Source organism: Rhinoderma darwinii, chromosome 5, assembly GCF_050947455.1.
Source record: "Rhinoderma darwinii isolate aRhiDar2 chromosome 5, aRhiDar2.hap1, whole genome shotgun sequence".
Taxonomy (NCBI): Eukaryota; Metazoa; Chordata; class Amphibia; order Anura; family Rhinodermatidae; genus Rhinoderma; species Rhinoderma darwinii.
This window is the reverse complement of record NC_134691.1, coordinates 229,929,703-229,943,088: the sequence shown is the minus strand read 5'-3', so window position 1 is coordinate 229,943,088 and position 13,386 is coordinate 229,929,703. Positions and strand designations below refer to the sequence as shown.

At 45.1% G+C, this 13,386-nt stretch overlaps 1 long non-coding RNA gene and 2 other non-coding genes across 3 annotated transcripts; 2 read left to right on the top strand and 1 right to left on the bottom strand.

Moving 5' to 3' along the window:
- Positions 1-5,841: 5,841 nt before the first annotated feature.
- On the top strand, positions 5,842-6,038 carry LOC142654188 (U2 spliceosomal RNA). The gene has a single exon (XR_012848918.1). It is a non-coding gene; the product is annotated as a U2 spliceosomal RNA (small nuclear RNA).
- A 1,316-nt stretch (positions 6,039-7,354) lies between these two features.
- LOC142653558 (U2 spliceosomal RNA) lies at positions 7,355-7,545 on the top strand. The gene has a single exon (XR_012848486.1). It is a non-coding gene; the product is annotated as a U2 spliceosomal RNA (small nuclear RNA).
- Positions 7,546-12,228: 4,683 nt separating this feature from the next.
- Positions 12,229-13,356, bottom strand: LOC142652860 (uncharacterized). Its single transcript, XR_012847958.1, has 4 exons — positions 13,249-13,356; positions 12,743-12,824; positions 12,563-12,645; positions 12,229-12,333 (listed from the first exon to the last, which is right to left on the bottom strand). It is a non-coding gene; the product is annotated as an uncharacterized LOC142652860 (long non-coding RNA).
- Positions 13,357-13,386: the final 30 nt, after the last annotated feature.

Genomic DNA, 13,386 nt, shown 5'->3' with positions numbered 1-13,386 from the left:
ATATAAAGTTCAGACGGAACTTTGCACGTGTCATAGTGGAGCCCTCAGGATTCCAGAGCCAGCTTTCTGACATCATAATGGGGCCTGCCTCAGAGATAAAAGCCTGGGCCCAGGCAGTGTTGGTCAGTGCTGCTCAGCAGGCAGCACCGGACTGGATTGGATTAAAGCTGATACAAGGTGTGAAGGAACAAGGGGTGGCTGTGGGCATGCACTTGCTGCCGCTGCCAGTGTTTATCTGCATGGCAGGAGGGCATTTGGGCGTTGCCAGGAAGGCGTTTTTATGTAGATTCCTCCTCCTCTTTCAGCACTGCATTGTGGTGCAAGCAAAAGAAGCAAATCCTGTCTGGCTTCCTCTCCGGCCTTTATTCACCTCCCTCCCGCTTAGTAGCTGTAAATGTGTGTGAGCCTGCAGGGCCCCATGGAATTGCCTAGGAGTAGGCTGAATCAATCGCTGCAAGGGGTGAACAGCAGTATTAGGCAGGCTCGGTCAACGGCCGGCCCATTCGGGTTATCGCTTCTCGGCCTTTTGGCTAAGACCAAGTGTATTTATACAGGAGGTTTTTAGTCAGAAGGTGCTCAGGTACCCTCTCTCTCGGCCTCGGGGGATCGTCCAGGTTCGCCTGGACTTCACCCCCGTGCTGCTATTTGGGAGAGAGGCTTAGTCCTGAGCAACGAGTTGCGATCCCCCCCCCAGCCCTTTGGTGTGTCTCCTTAAAGCCAAAGGGCGCAGCGCAAGCTGTGCGGTACCGACCTGGCCACGCAAATGGCAGGCGGACCTGATGCGGTGCCGGTATACGCCCGGTTGAGGAATACTGCAAGATTTATCTTGGCAGAGGGTGGAGGCGGTCCTCGTGGTCTCAAGTTCCTTGTCCACGATATTTTGGAAAAGCGGTTGGCGGTCCACAAGAACGAGATTTTGGCGATCCAGGACTACCCAAGGCGTGGAGTGTACGACGTGACCTTTATGGGAGAAGGAATCCTCCGTGATGCCATGGGAAAAGCTGAGAGGCAACAAGGTGAACTCATGGCCTTGGGAGTCCAGGTAATTGAACACGCTTTTGAAGTAACCAAACTCGTAGTGATTAAAATGTATTCCCCATACGTGAAAGATCAGGAAGTGGCGGCGTTTCTTGCTGCATACTTTAAGAACGTTAAGCTGCTGGGGAGAGTTATGAACGAGTGCGGTGTGTGGACCGTCAAATGGAAATTTATTGTTACGCTAATAAAGGACCCCTCCACCCAAGAAACGAAGCTACCACCTGCTCGTTTTAAACTTGGGAATGTGAATGGCGACCTCTATTTCTCAGGAATGCCAAACTTCTGCAGGGCCTGCGGTACCTATGGACATACCAGTTTTAACTGCGATGTCACCTGCAGGAACTGTGGAAGTAAACAACACACAATGAGGGAATGTACAGAAGAGAAAAAATGCAATTTTTGTCAAAAAACTGGTCATCTTTATTATGCTTGTCCACATAGGTACCGAGGCGAAGAAGATGAGCAACCCGAGGTGCCCCCACGTGCTCCACCAGCAGAGCAGTCCCGTCCTCAAGGAGGAGAGCAAGCTGTTGCGGCGAAAGAGCAGAGAGGTACCTGGGCTTCAAGGGTACGGCCAGCCGAAGCCAAAACAGGTGCCTCTCAGCCAGCGACCTCAGGGGATAAAAATGAGCCCAGCGCGAAGGAAAAACGGCAGGCCAAGAGGAAGGCAGAAAAGGAGCAGGCCATCGATGAACCTGTGGCATCCCAGACGGCTGGTTGCTCAGGCGGTGCCGGGCCTGCTCCTAATCCTGGGTCTCTAGAGACCGACTCGGAAGGAGAAGACTGGGTACAGGTGGGTCCCCGTAAAAAGGGGAAGCAAGAACGTGCCAGTAGGAGGGAGACAGGGGAGGAGCAGATGGATACGTCCGTGCGGAAAGATGTGGCTCCTCCTGGGACCCCCTCCTCGCCTGCACTGGTGAGGAGGACGGGCACTGCTCCCTCCGTATTATCGGACACCCCGCCATGCGCACAACCTCCCCCTCTAGACCGGCCTTCACGGGCCCAGGGGGGAGAGGCGGGGCCCTTGGGGGACCCACCAGACATGGACCCAGTCGGTCAACCGAGAGAGACCCAGGTGAGGCTGTGCGAGTCTGGGCTCCCCGTGTACGAGGTGAGTGTTGCTGGCTCAGCTCTCAGCGACAGTAGTTCTTCTCCTGCCTCGTCCCTCTTTTCAGTTGAGTCGGATGAGGGCGGGGCCATGAGTTCAAGTGAGGTTTCGGGTATTGCTGGTGGAGGAGCAATCTGATTTTAAGTACGCCTATTATTTATTATTTTAAAATCAGAATTTTGCTTTTACTCTCCACGATGTCTGAGCTCATGGGAATCTCCCTCAACGTGAGGGGCGCCAAGTCAAAAGTGAGAAGGGTTGCTCTCTTCAATTTTTTATCTTGCCTGGCAGCCTCTGTATTTTTCCTGCAGGAGTGCGGCATTCCCCATACAATGAGATATGAAAATTACAAAAAGGATTGGAAGTATGGTCCATCCGTCTGGTCTGGATCCAACGAGTCCAGATCAGCAGGGGTCGCCATTCTTTTTAAGGGAAACGTTTTAATTGATTTTATTCAAGAAATCTTACCAGGACGTATTTTAATGGTTAAAGCTTTTATTGATGGTGTAAAGTGGCAGTTTTTAAATTTTTACGGATCACCAGAAAAGAACGAAAGAGCGAGGATGCTGGAGATTTTACCGCTTTTTATCAACACATCTGAGCCTTTTATCCTCGCAGGTGATTTTAATTGTATCCTGAGAGGAGAACGCCGGCTTACCAACAGTACAAGTAGGAACTATGACAAGACCTCTGGACTGCTCAAGGATATCGTGACTGATTTTAAATTAAAAGACATATACAAAGAATGTAACAGGAGCAGTCCAGAGGAAGCCGGCGTTACCTGGAGCAACGCCACCTGTAGCTCCAGGATTGATTTTATCTTTTGTTCTGAAAATTTACTGCCTTTTAATTGTGAAGTTTTAACCAATGTGTTTTCAGATCACAGGCTTTTATCTTTTAAAGTAAAGCATGATCTTAATAATATTGTATGTAAAAAGTCCTGGAAGATGAATGTTTCCCTTTTAGACGATCCACAGGTTTTAGCAGATTTTATTGAATTTTACCAAGAAAGCAGGCGGGTAAGAGATACACGTACTCCCATCAGTGCATGGTGGGAGAAAATGAAAAAGAAAATTAAAGATTTTTTTATTAAGAAAAGCGTGGCGAAAGCCAAAGAGAAATACGCTTTTTTTAAAATTCTCAATACCCGTCTGCAGACCCTGTACAAAATGCAAGATCATGACATAGACGTTAAAGATGACATCACCAATTTGAAAAAGGAGATAGCCCAGTGCCTGGAGCAGAAAGGTAAAGAGATTATATTCCGTTCAAAAATACAACATGTGGAGGAGAACGAGACCTGCTCCAGGTACTTTTTTAAGAAAATAAATAACAAAAAGGCAATTATCAAAAATATAGAAGGGGTGTCAGATGTACAGGGTCTTTTAAGTAAAGTTCATGAGTTTTACACTGACCTTTTTAATGTTAAGACTGTGGATCATAATTTTATGCGTGACTCACTGAAGGAGATTACTACTGTTTTAGACCCTGTCTCCCAGAATTTTTTATTACAGGAGCTGACGGAGCAGGAGGTTTTAGAAACTGTCAAAAGTTTTAAAACAGGGAAAGTTCCCGGACCGGACGGTATACCCAGTGAGTTTTATGTAAAATTTTATGACATTTTAAAAGAGGATCTTTTTAACCTTTTTTCTGATGTTTTTAATTCCAAGATGCTGCCTAAGTCCTGGCGGAAGGGTGAGGTCTCCCTGCTGTATAAGACGGGTGACATCGCAGTTTTAAAGAATTGGAGACCAATAACCCTTCTAAATAGCGACTATAAAATTATGGCTAAAATATGTGCAAATAGATTAAAAGCCATAATACCCCACATTATACACTCTGACCAGGTGTGTGGGGTGCCAGGCCGCAGCATCTGGGATAATTTAAACCTAATAAAAGACGTGATTGAGGACACGAGGTCTAGAAAAGGTAAACTAGCCATTTTATCTATAGACTTTGAGAAGGCGTTCGACCGTGTCTCTCATTTTTATCTTTTTAAGGTTTTAGAACGTATGGGTATACCTGAAGGTTTTTTATTATCTATTAAAGCCTTTTACAGAGAATGCACCAGCAAAATTTTAGTGAATGGTTTTAAGACACAGGACATATTTTTAAACTCTGGGGTGAAGCAGGGGTGTCCCTTGTCCCCACTGCTTTTTATATGTGCATTGGAGCCTCTGTTATGCGCAATTCGCCGCGATAAGTGTATCCGTGGAGTCCCCCTGCCCGGGGGAGGCGGCGTAGAGGCCAAAGCAGTGGGGTACATGGATGATGTGGCGGTTTTATGTAGGGACGCCCTGTCGCTTCAGAGAACCCTTAGGCAAATCGAGTTTTATTGCTGTGCTTCCGGTTTTAAGGTAAACTTCAGCAAGAGTAATATTTTAAACATAGGAAGCATGGCTCTTAGAGATATACCGGTTCCTGTGTCTGATAATATTAAAATTTTAGGTGTCTCCTTCAGTGAGTACGACAATGGTTTTATCAGTTGGGACATGGTGGCGCAGAAGGTAAATCAAAAAATATGCATGTGGAACATGAGGAAGCTTACCATGGAGGGAAAAATTTTAATAATTAAAATGATAATTTTACCTTTGCTTTTATACTTAAGCATGGTTTTCCCTCCTCCCACGGTTTTATTAAGAAAAATTACTAAAGCTTGTTTTACCTTCTTTTGGAGTTCCAGAATGGAGAAACTTAAACGTGAGACGGTAATGAAAATCAAACCAAAGGGTGGCAAAGACTTTCCAGATTTTAATAGGTTTCTTTTAATCAAGTACTTTTGTTTCTGTCTTAATTCTCTTTTTAAACAACATCATTGGTCTTATTTTCTACGTTTTAATACTGGGTTTTTTATGCGAAGGATGGGGTGGTTTGAAATTGTTTTAACCTCACCTTATGCTTTTAATCTACCAGCAAATTACGTGATTTTAGAGAAAATAGTGGCCTTGTTTAATTTTAAAGGGAAAAATTTTAATGACATGATAAACAGTAAGAAACTTATAAAAGACATAAGAGGAAATGAAGTCGTCACTAATATTGAAAATTTTAATAATGAACGCTGTGCTTTTATCTTCAAAATGGTTAATGTGTTTTATCTTTTTAATACACAGATGGACCTGGCCTGGAGCTGCGTTCATCAATGTCTTCCATGCCGGGCATTCCAATTCAGGAGAGGATTCACGAGGTCTGCTATCTGTCCGAGGGAAGGCTGCCAGGCTGAGGAGACCGTGCGTCATATTTTTTGGAGTTGCGATTTTACTAAACATATTTGGATAAAGATATTCCCTCTAATGAAGAAGATGGCAGACCTAAAGGACTTGAGTTACGAAATGATTTTATATGGACTCTTTGGATGCCCAACCGCGAACCAAAAGACTATTGCATGGAAGACGATGAACTGCGTAAAAGAAGCTCTGTGGAAGGCCAGGAACATCCTGATTTTTAAGCACGATGTTTTATCTGTTGACGATGTTTTAGGTCTTTGTTTTAGCGAGATGTACATTTATTATTTATTAGATAAAAAAAGAAATGCCACCCTTTCAAATAAATGGTTTGTAAAAGAATGGAACTCCAATATATAAGAATTTGCCACCATGTCCCCTTTTATGTGTTTTTATGTAAATTGATTTTATTACTGTAATTCATTGTAAAAAAGCTGTAATTTATTGTAAATGTTTTTGAATTTTAAGTAATAAATCATTGACACCCCCGCGAGGGGGTAGCCAACTTAAAAAAAAAATCTGTTCTTATCAGTTTAATATCTGATACGTCCCCTATCTGGGGACCATATATTAAATGGATTTTTCGAACAGGGAGATGGAAATAGAGCTTGCTCTGTCCACTCCACGCATTGACCTGGTATTGCAGTATTTCCAGGACCGGTGCACCCTTCCCTTATGTGTTGACTAAAATCAGATTCCAAAAGTGCTATTTGTGTTTGCTATTGTTTTTGTCTTTCTGATGGGATCTCCCCTTTTAATCCCATTATTTCAACACCTGTTGGACAATGCATTTGTACAGTCATGTGTGATAATGAGCTCATTTATTAAATGCAATTAATTAATACATTGCCACCTCTTGTTGTGTGTGTGTGTGTGTGTGTGTGTGTGTGTGTGTGTGTGTGTGTGTCTTCTGTGTTTCTGTGTTTCCGGCATTTCACATTGGAACAGCTCATTCACCTTCCTTGTCTTCTCTCCGCCCTCCCTTTTAGGTAAGTTAAAGAGCTGCACCTGAGCCAGCCACTGATTGATGCAGCACCACAGTCAAATAGTGGAGTGGAGTGGAGTAGGGGAACAGCAAACAGCCATTAAAGCAGCCAGCCGCCTACCCGCCACAATGGACCTACCTGTGTACACTAGATGGATGTGATGGAATGTACTGTCGTCCCTACATTTCAAGAAGAAGTAAGAATTGCAGTTGCAACAAACCCTTGCTTGCCTACAAAGAGAGCAGCAATTTGGATTTGTTACTATGTTACCTGGAAGAATAACAAACTGTGCAAGGATGGAGGTTGTAGGAGCAAAGAGAAGTTGTCTGTAAAGTTGGTGGATGCCTATTTTCCATTTTGCAGTCCCTTGTCTCCCTCTTGTGGCCTCCTGGAGGCAAGTAGCTGTGCAAAAAAAAGACAGCCTGGCGGCCGGCTGTTGCAGTGTTGCCCTCTCAGGCAACACTGAGTGACTGACTGAGCCGCACCGTCTTATATAAAGTTCAGACGGAACTTTGCACGTGTCATAGTGGAGCCCTCAGGATTCCAGAGCCAGCTTTCTGACATCATAATGGGGCCTGCCTCAGAGATAAAAGCCTGGGCCCAGGCAGTGTTGGTCAGTGCTGCTCAGCAGGCAGCACCGGACTGGATTGGATTAAAGCTGATACAAGGTGTGAAGGAACAAGGGGTGGCTGTGGGCATGCACTTGCTGCCGCTGCCAGTGTTTATCTGCATGGCAGGAGGGCATTTGGGCGTTGCCAGGAAGGCGTTTTTATGTAGATTCCTCCTCCTCTTTCAGCACTGCATTGTGGTGCAAGCAAAAGAAGCAAATCCTGTCTGGCTTCCTCTCCGGCCTTTATTCACCTCCCTCCCGCTTAGTAGCTGTAAATGTGTGTGAGCCTGCAGGGCCCCATGGAATTGCCTAGGAGTAGGCTGAATCAATCGCTGCAAGGGGTGAACAGCAGTATTAGGCAGGCTCGGTCAACGGCCGGCCCATTCGGGTTATCGCTTCTCGGCCTTTTGGCTAAGATCAAGTGTAGTATCTGTTCTTATCAGTTTAATATCTGATACGTCCCCTATCTGGGGACCATATATTAAATGGATTTTTCGAACAGGGAGATGGAAATAGAGCTTGCTCTGTCCACTCCACGCATTGACCTGGTATTGCAGTATTTCCAGGACCGGTGCACCCTTCCCTTATGTGTTGACTAAAATCAGATTCCAAAAGTGCTATTTGTGTTTGCTATTGTTTTTGTCTTTCTGATGGGATCTCCCCTTTTAATCCCATTATTTCAACACCTGTTGGACAATGCATTTGTACAGTCATGTGTGATAATGAGCTCATTTATTAAATGCAATTAATTAATACATTGCCACCTCTTGTTGTGTGTGTGTGTGTGTGTGTGTGTGTGTGTGTGTGTGTGTGTGTGTGTGTGTGTGTCTTCTGTGTTTCTGTGTTTCCGGCATTTCACATTGGAACAGCTCATTCACCTTCCTTGTCTTCTCTCCGCCCTCCCTTTTAGGTAAGTTAAAGAGCTGCACCTGAGCCAGCCACTGATTGATGCAGCACCACAGTCAAATAGTGGAGTGGAGTGGAGTAGGGGAACAGCAAACAGCCATTAAAGCAGCCAGCCGCCTACCCGCCACAATGGACCTACCTGTGTACACTAGATGGATGTGATGGAATGTACTGTCGTCCCTACATTTCAAGAAGAAGTAAGAATTGCAGTTGCAACAAACCCTTGCTTGCCTACAAAGAGAGCAGCAATTTGGATTTGTTACTATGTTACCTGGAAGAATAACAAACTGTGCAAGGATGGAGGTTGTAGGAGCAAAGAGAAGTTGTCTGTAAAGTTGGTGGATGCCTATTTTCCATTTTGCAGTCCCTTGTCTCCCTCTTGTGGCCTCCTGGAGGCAAGTAGCTGTGCAAAAAAAAGACAGCCTGGCGGCCGGCTGTTGCAGTGTTGCCCTCTCAGGCAACACTGAGTGACTGACTGAGCCGCACCGTCTTATATAAAGTTCAGACGGAACTTTGCACGTGTCATAGTGGAGCCCTCAGGATTCCAGAGCCAGCTTTCTGACATCATAATGGGGCCTGCCTCAGAGATAAAAGCCTGGGCCCAGGCAGTGTTGGTCAGTGCTGCTCAGCAGGCAGCACCGGACTGGATTGGATTAAAGCTGATACAAGGTGTGAAGGAACAAGGGGTGGCTGTGGGCATGCACTTGCTGCCGCTGCCAGTGTTTATCTGCATGGCAGGAGGGCATTTGGGCGTTGCCAGGAAGGCGTTTTTATGTAGATTCCTCCTCCTCTTTCAGCACTGCATTGTGGTGCAAGCAAAAGAAGCAAATCCTGTCTGGCTTCCTCTCCGGCCTTTATTCACCTCCCTCCCGCTTAGTAGCTGTAAATGTGTGTGAGCCTGCAGGGCCCCATGGAATTGCCTAGGAGTAGGCTGAATCAATCGCTGCAAGGGGTGAACAGCAGTATTAGGCAGGCTCGGTCAACGGCCGGCCCATTCGGGTTATCGCTTCTCGGCCTTTTGGCTAAGCTCAAGTGGCTTGTCAGAGGGTCTCCTAGCCTGTCATACCCTTGGCCTTAGAGCATTGGCAGTTTACTGTCTGAAGTTCTATGCTGCTATAAGGGGAAGACCACGGAGAACAAGAAGGCGATCGACTGAGTTCCCAGACAGGGATACAGATAATATGGCTTCTTATGGCCGAATCCGATTCCTTGAGCGTGGACAAAATTTTGTGAAGAACGGCATCCGAATTGATATTGGAGAAAATTATCGGGAGGAGTTCGGATTGAAACATCTGGCTACAGAGATCCTGTTTGGACTTCTTCTGGTGGAAAAGAATGACATTCTCTGCCTACAACATCCGGCAAAAGACTATTACATCCTGGTCTTGGAGACAACAGCTGCCTGCCAGAACTTCTACCAGACTCTGAAATTGAAAGAGGGGAGTCCAGAGCTGGAGGGACTTAAATTCACGTTGCTCTACTCCTATGGTGAAGCGTATGTGACTGTCTTCATGTACAATCCGTATGTCACCATGGACAATATTGCTCGGTTCCTGCTGCGGTATTGTACGGACATTAAAAATGGCCAGAAGGTGATGGACGAAGTTGGCCTATGGACAGGCAAATACAAATTTTTGGTGAAGTTTGGAGCAGACCCAGATGGGATTGGGGGAGTTCACCACCCGCCTTCCAATTTCACCATTGGCCGTGACAGAGGCTATCTTTTCTACAACAATATGCCCTCCTATTGTAGGAAATGTAGGAAGTTTGGGCACAAGCCAGATGGATGTAAAGCAGAGGCGGCTGACACACGCTTCTGCAGTCACTGTGGGAAGCTTGGCCACAATAGAGACGAGTGTCAGGAGGAGATCACATGTAATCTGTGTGGTGGGAAGAGACACACATTCAAAGATTGCCCAGATAGGGTAAAGACTTGGGCGCAGGTTGCAGCGTCAGCTCAACAACAACCTGGACTGACTATTCTATCCAAGGAGCCTGCTGCTGGGCCATCTGTTGCTGGCCTCATACGGAAGGTGGCCCCAGTATCAGAGGGAAAAAAGAACCTATCCATTATCCTGAGTCCTTCCGTAATGGTGGCCGGTCCTGTAGCAGTTACAGAGTCCGATGTCCCATCCGAGGCCGAGGGTCTGTCATCTAGCGGTTCTCGTGTGACTGATGTCCGCTCTCCCAGTCTTCCTGATGGCCAAGAGGATGACTGGGGTGAAGTGATGGAGCTGGAGGAGAAAAGAAAAAGGAAAAAGGTTGAGTCGGCTGAGTCAAGTAGTGTCAAGTCGAAAAAGGCTATGAAGGCAAAATTAAAAGACGTACAGCCAGTGCTGGCAATGGAGACACCGCAGCCAGTATCGGCAATTGAAATGTCCCAACCTATCCAGCCCACCATGGATATCCAGGAGTTCGCAACTCCAAGCCTGGGGGATATACTTCCTGAACTTTCTGATTCTGATGGGTCATCATGAAGTCTGAATGATGTCCTGTCTGAAGTTGCTCTCGCTGAATGTGAGGAGTGTGAGGAGCTCTGCCAGAAGGGCTGCCTTTTTTTCGTTTTTGAGCACATTGAACTTTGATATTGTTTTTCTGCAAGAATGTGATATAGATCACAGTATGGACTATAAAGAGCTGAGAGACAGTTGGCCTCACGGACAATCGGTTTGGTCAGGCGAAAATTCAAATAAGTCAACAGGAGTAGGCGTTTTATTGAAAGGGCAGAATTGCCGAATTATTTCCTTTGTTGAACTTATCCCCGGGAGGGCGCTTTTAGTTATTGTTGACTATAATGGGAGTGAAGTGAAACTCCTCAATGTGTATGCCTCACCTGATACTAATGAAAGGTCAGAATTGATTGAAGATATCCAGCCATTTATTGCCGGCTCAACATCGCTTGTAGTAGCAGGTGATCTCAATTGTGCACTCGAAAGTGAAGATCGAACTGGAGGTGCTGCAAGAAGAGTAGATAAAACCGTACAACAGTGGAAAAATTTCATTTGCGATTTTGAATTGTCTGATGTATGGAGGAGTCTGAAGAGGTCTGAACCAGGTTATACCTGGGAGAACGTTACAGTCAAGTCCAGACTGGATTATGTACTCACATCCAAAAATATGAAGCCAGTGGATATTAAGATTGAAGACAATATCTTCTCTGACCATAAAATGCTCAGTGCAACTATTCATATCCCTGCAAATGAAAGAGGAAGAGGAGTATGGAGATTAAATACCAGCTTTCTGGAAGACAAAGTGATGCAGGAGGAATTCATTGTAGCCTATAAAAAATGGGCAACTGCTAAAGGAAAATTTCCATCAATCCTAGAATGGTGGGACAATACTAAAGAGAAGATCAAGAACTTCTTCTTAGATTATGGGATTAAAAGAGCCAGAGAGAAGAAAAGGTGGTACAAGAGACTCAACACAAAATTACAGACTTACCTGAGTTTGAAGAACGCTGGTGTTGATATCGCTGACCTGGTGGGAAAAATTAAGAAAGAAATTAAAGAGGTCATCCATCAAAAAGGACAAGAAGTGATCTTTAATACTAAAGTGCAACAGTTGGAAAATAACGAGAAATGTTCACGCTTCTTTTTCAAGAAAAGTATGGAACAGAAAAATATCATGACCAATATCGCTGGTCAAACCAGCAAAGAAGGTATGCTTCAAGAGGCCAAGAAATTCTATCAGTCTCTCTTTGACAAAAAGAAGATAGATATGTCTTTTGTCTCACACGCCCTAGAAGCGCTAGAACTTAAGCTTGGCCAAGCTGAGAAAGAAGACTTATGCAAGGAACTTACCTTGGGAGAACTCCTGAGTGTAATCAAGAGTTTCGCAAGAGGGAAGGCTCCAGGATCAGATGGTCTATCAGTGGAGTTCTATTCAACATTCTGGAACACTCTGAAGGAAGACCTGCTGGAGATCTTCAAAGCAGCAATGAAGAGCGAGCTGTTACCTGAGTCATGGAGGAGAGGAATAGTTACTTTGCTGTTCAAGAAAGGAGACAAGACCAGTCTTGAAAATTGGAGGCCAATAACCCTCCTCAATGTCGATTACAAGGTGTTATCCAAAATCTTGGTTAATAGAATTAAGAAACACATCGACAAGGTCATCCACCAAGACCAAGTTTGTGGGGTACCGGGTAGAAGTATTGCAGATAACCTAAATACCATCAGGGACTGCATCTGGTACTCCAAAGACAGAAAGCAAGATTTGGCCGTGTTGTCACTGGACTTTCAGAAGGCCTATGACCGAGTCTCGCACGAGTTCCTGTGGCTTGTGCTGAAGAAAATGAATTTTCCTGAGACAGTGATCAAACAAGTCGCATTACTGTACAAAGAATCCTATAGCCAAGTTACCATTAATGGCTTCTTGTCTGGAAAAGTGGATCTGATGTCTGGGGTAAAACAAGGATGCCCCCTGTCGCCCATCCTCTTCATCTGTGTCCTCGAACCCCTGCTCACGCTGTTGAGGAAAGATGAGATCATTAGAGGGGTGCCGATTCCAGGAGGAGGTGGGCAGTCAGTGAAAGTAAGTGCCTATATGGACGATGTCAATATTCTATGCTCCAATAAACAATCTGTGAGGAGGGCGCTACTGCTAACAGACTTCTTCTGTCAAGCATCAGGATTCAGATTGAATAAGAATAAGTGTGACTGCTTCACACTGAAGGAATGGAGGGATTTCGACTTACCTGAGGTCAATACCCAGTGCGACAGAATCAAAATTCTTGGTGTCATATTCACGCCCCAGAATGATGGAAAAGAAAGCTGGGAGCTGATAAGTGAAAAGGTGAAGAAGAAGATTGAGTTTTGGAAACTCAGACAGCTAACAATTGAAGGGAAGAACTTGGTCATCAAGGCACTAGTACTACCTCTGCTGTTGTACTTGAGCCAGGTTTTTCTACCAAGCGAAAATCGTCTTAAGGAACTCCAAAGGATATGTTTCCATTTCATCTGGAATTCAAAAATGGAGAAAGTTAGACGAGAGATAATGTACAAGCAGAAGAAGAATGGAGGAAAGGAGATTATCTTCTTTAAACGCTTTCTATATCTGCAGTATTTCTCCTTGTGTTTCAAGAACATCAAGACGAATAAAACCTGGGCCTATTTTCTAAGGTATGCTGCTGGACACGTGTTCAGAAAGAGAAAGTGGATAGAGCTGCCCCTTACAAAGCCTACCTTGCTGCTACCACCTGTGCAGTATGTATGTTTGGAAAGAACCATCCGTGTCTACCAACTGGAAGGTATGGAACAGGAACATCTTAAGAATGCCAGAAAGCTGAGAATGTTGCTGGACAGTCACCAAGAGACAACAAATGTGAGTAACTTCACTACATCAAAGTCTATGGAGCTATGGAGAAACACCAATGCTCCTTACCTATCCAATGTTCTTAAAGACTTGTCTTGGATGATTCTACACGAAAGTCTCCCTACCAGGGCATTTCAGTATAGAAGAGGGCTCGTCTCCACTCCAAGATGCCCAAGAGCTGGGTGTCCTGGAGAAGAAAGCGTCATG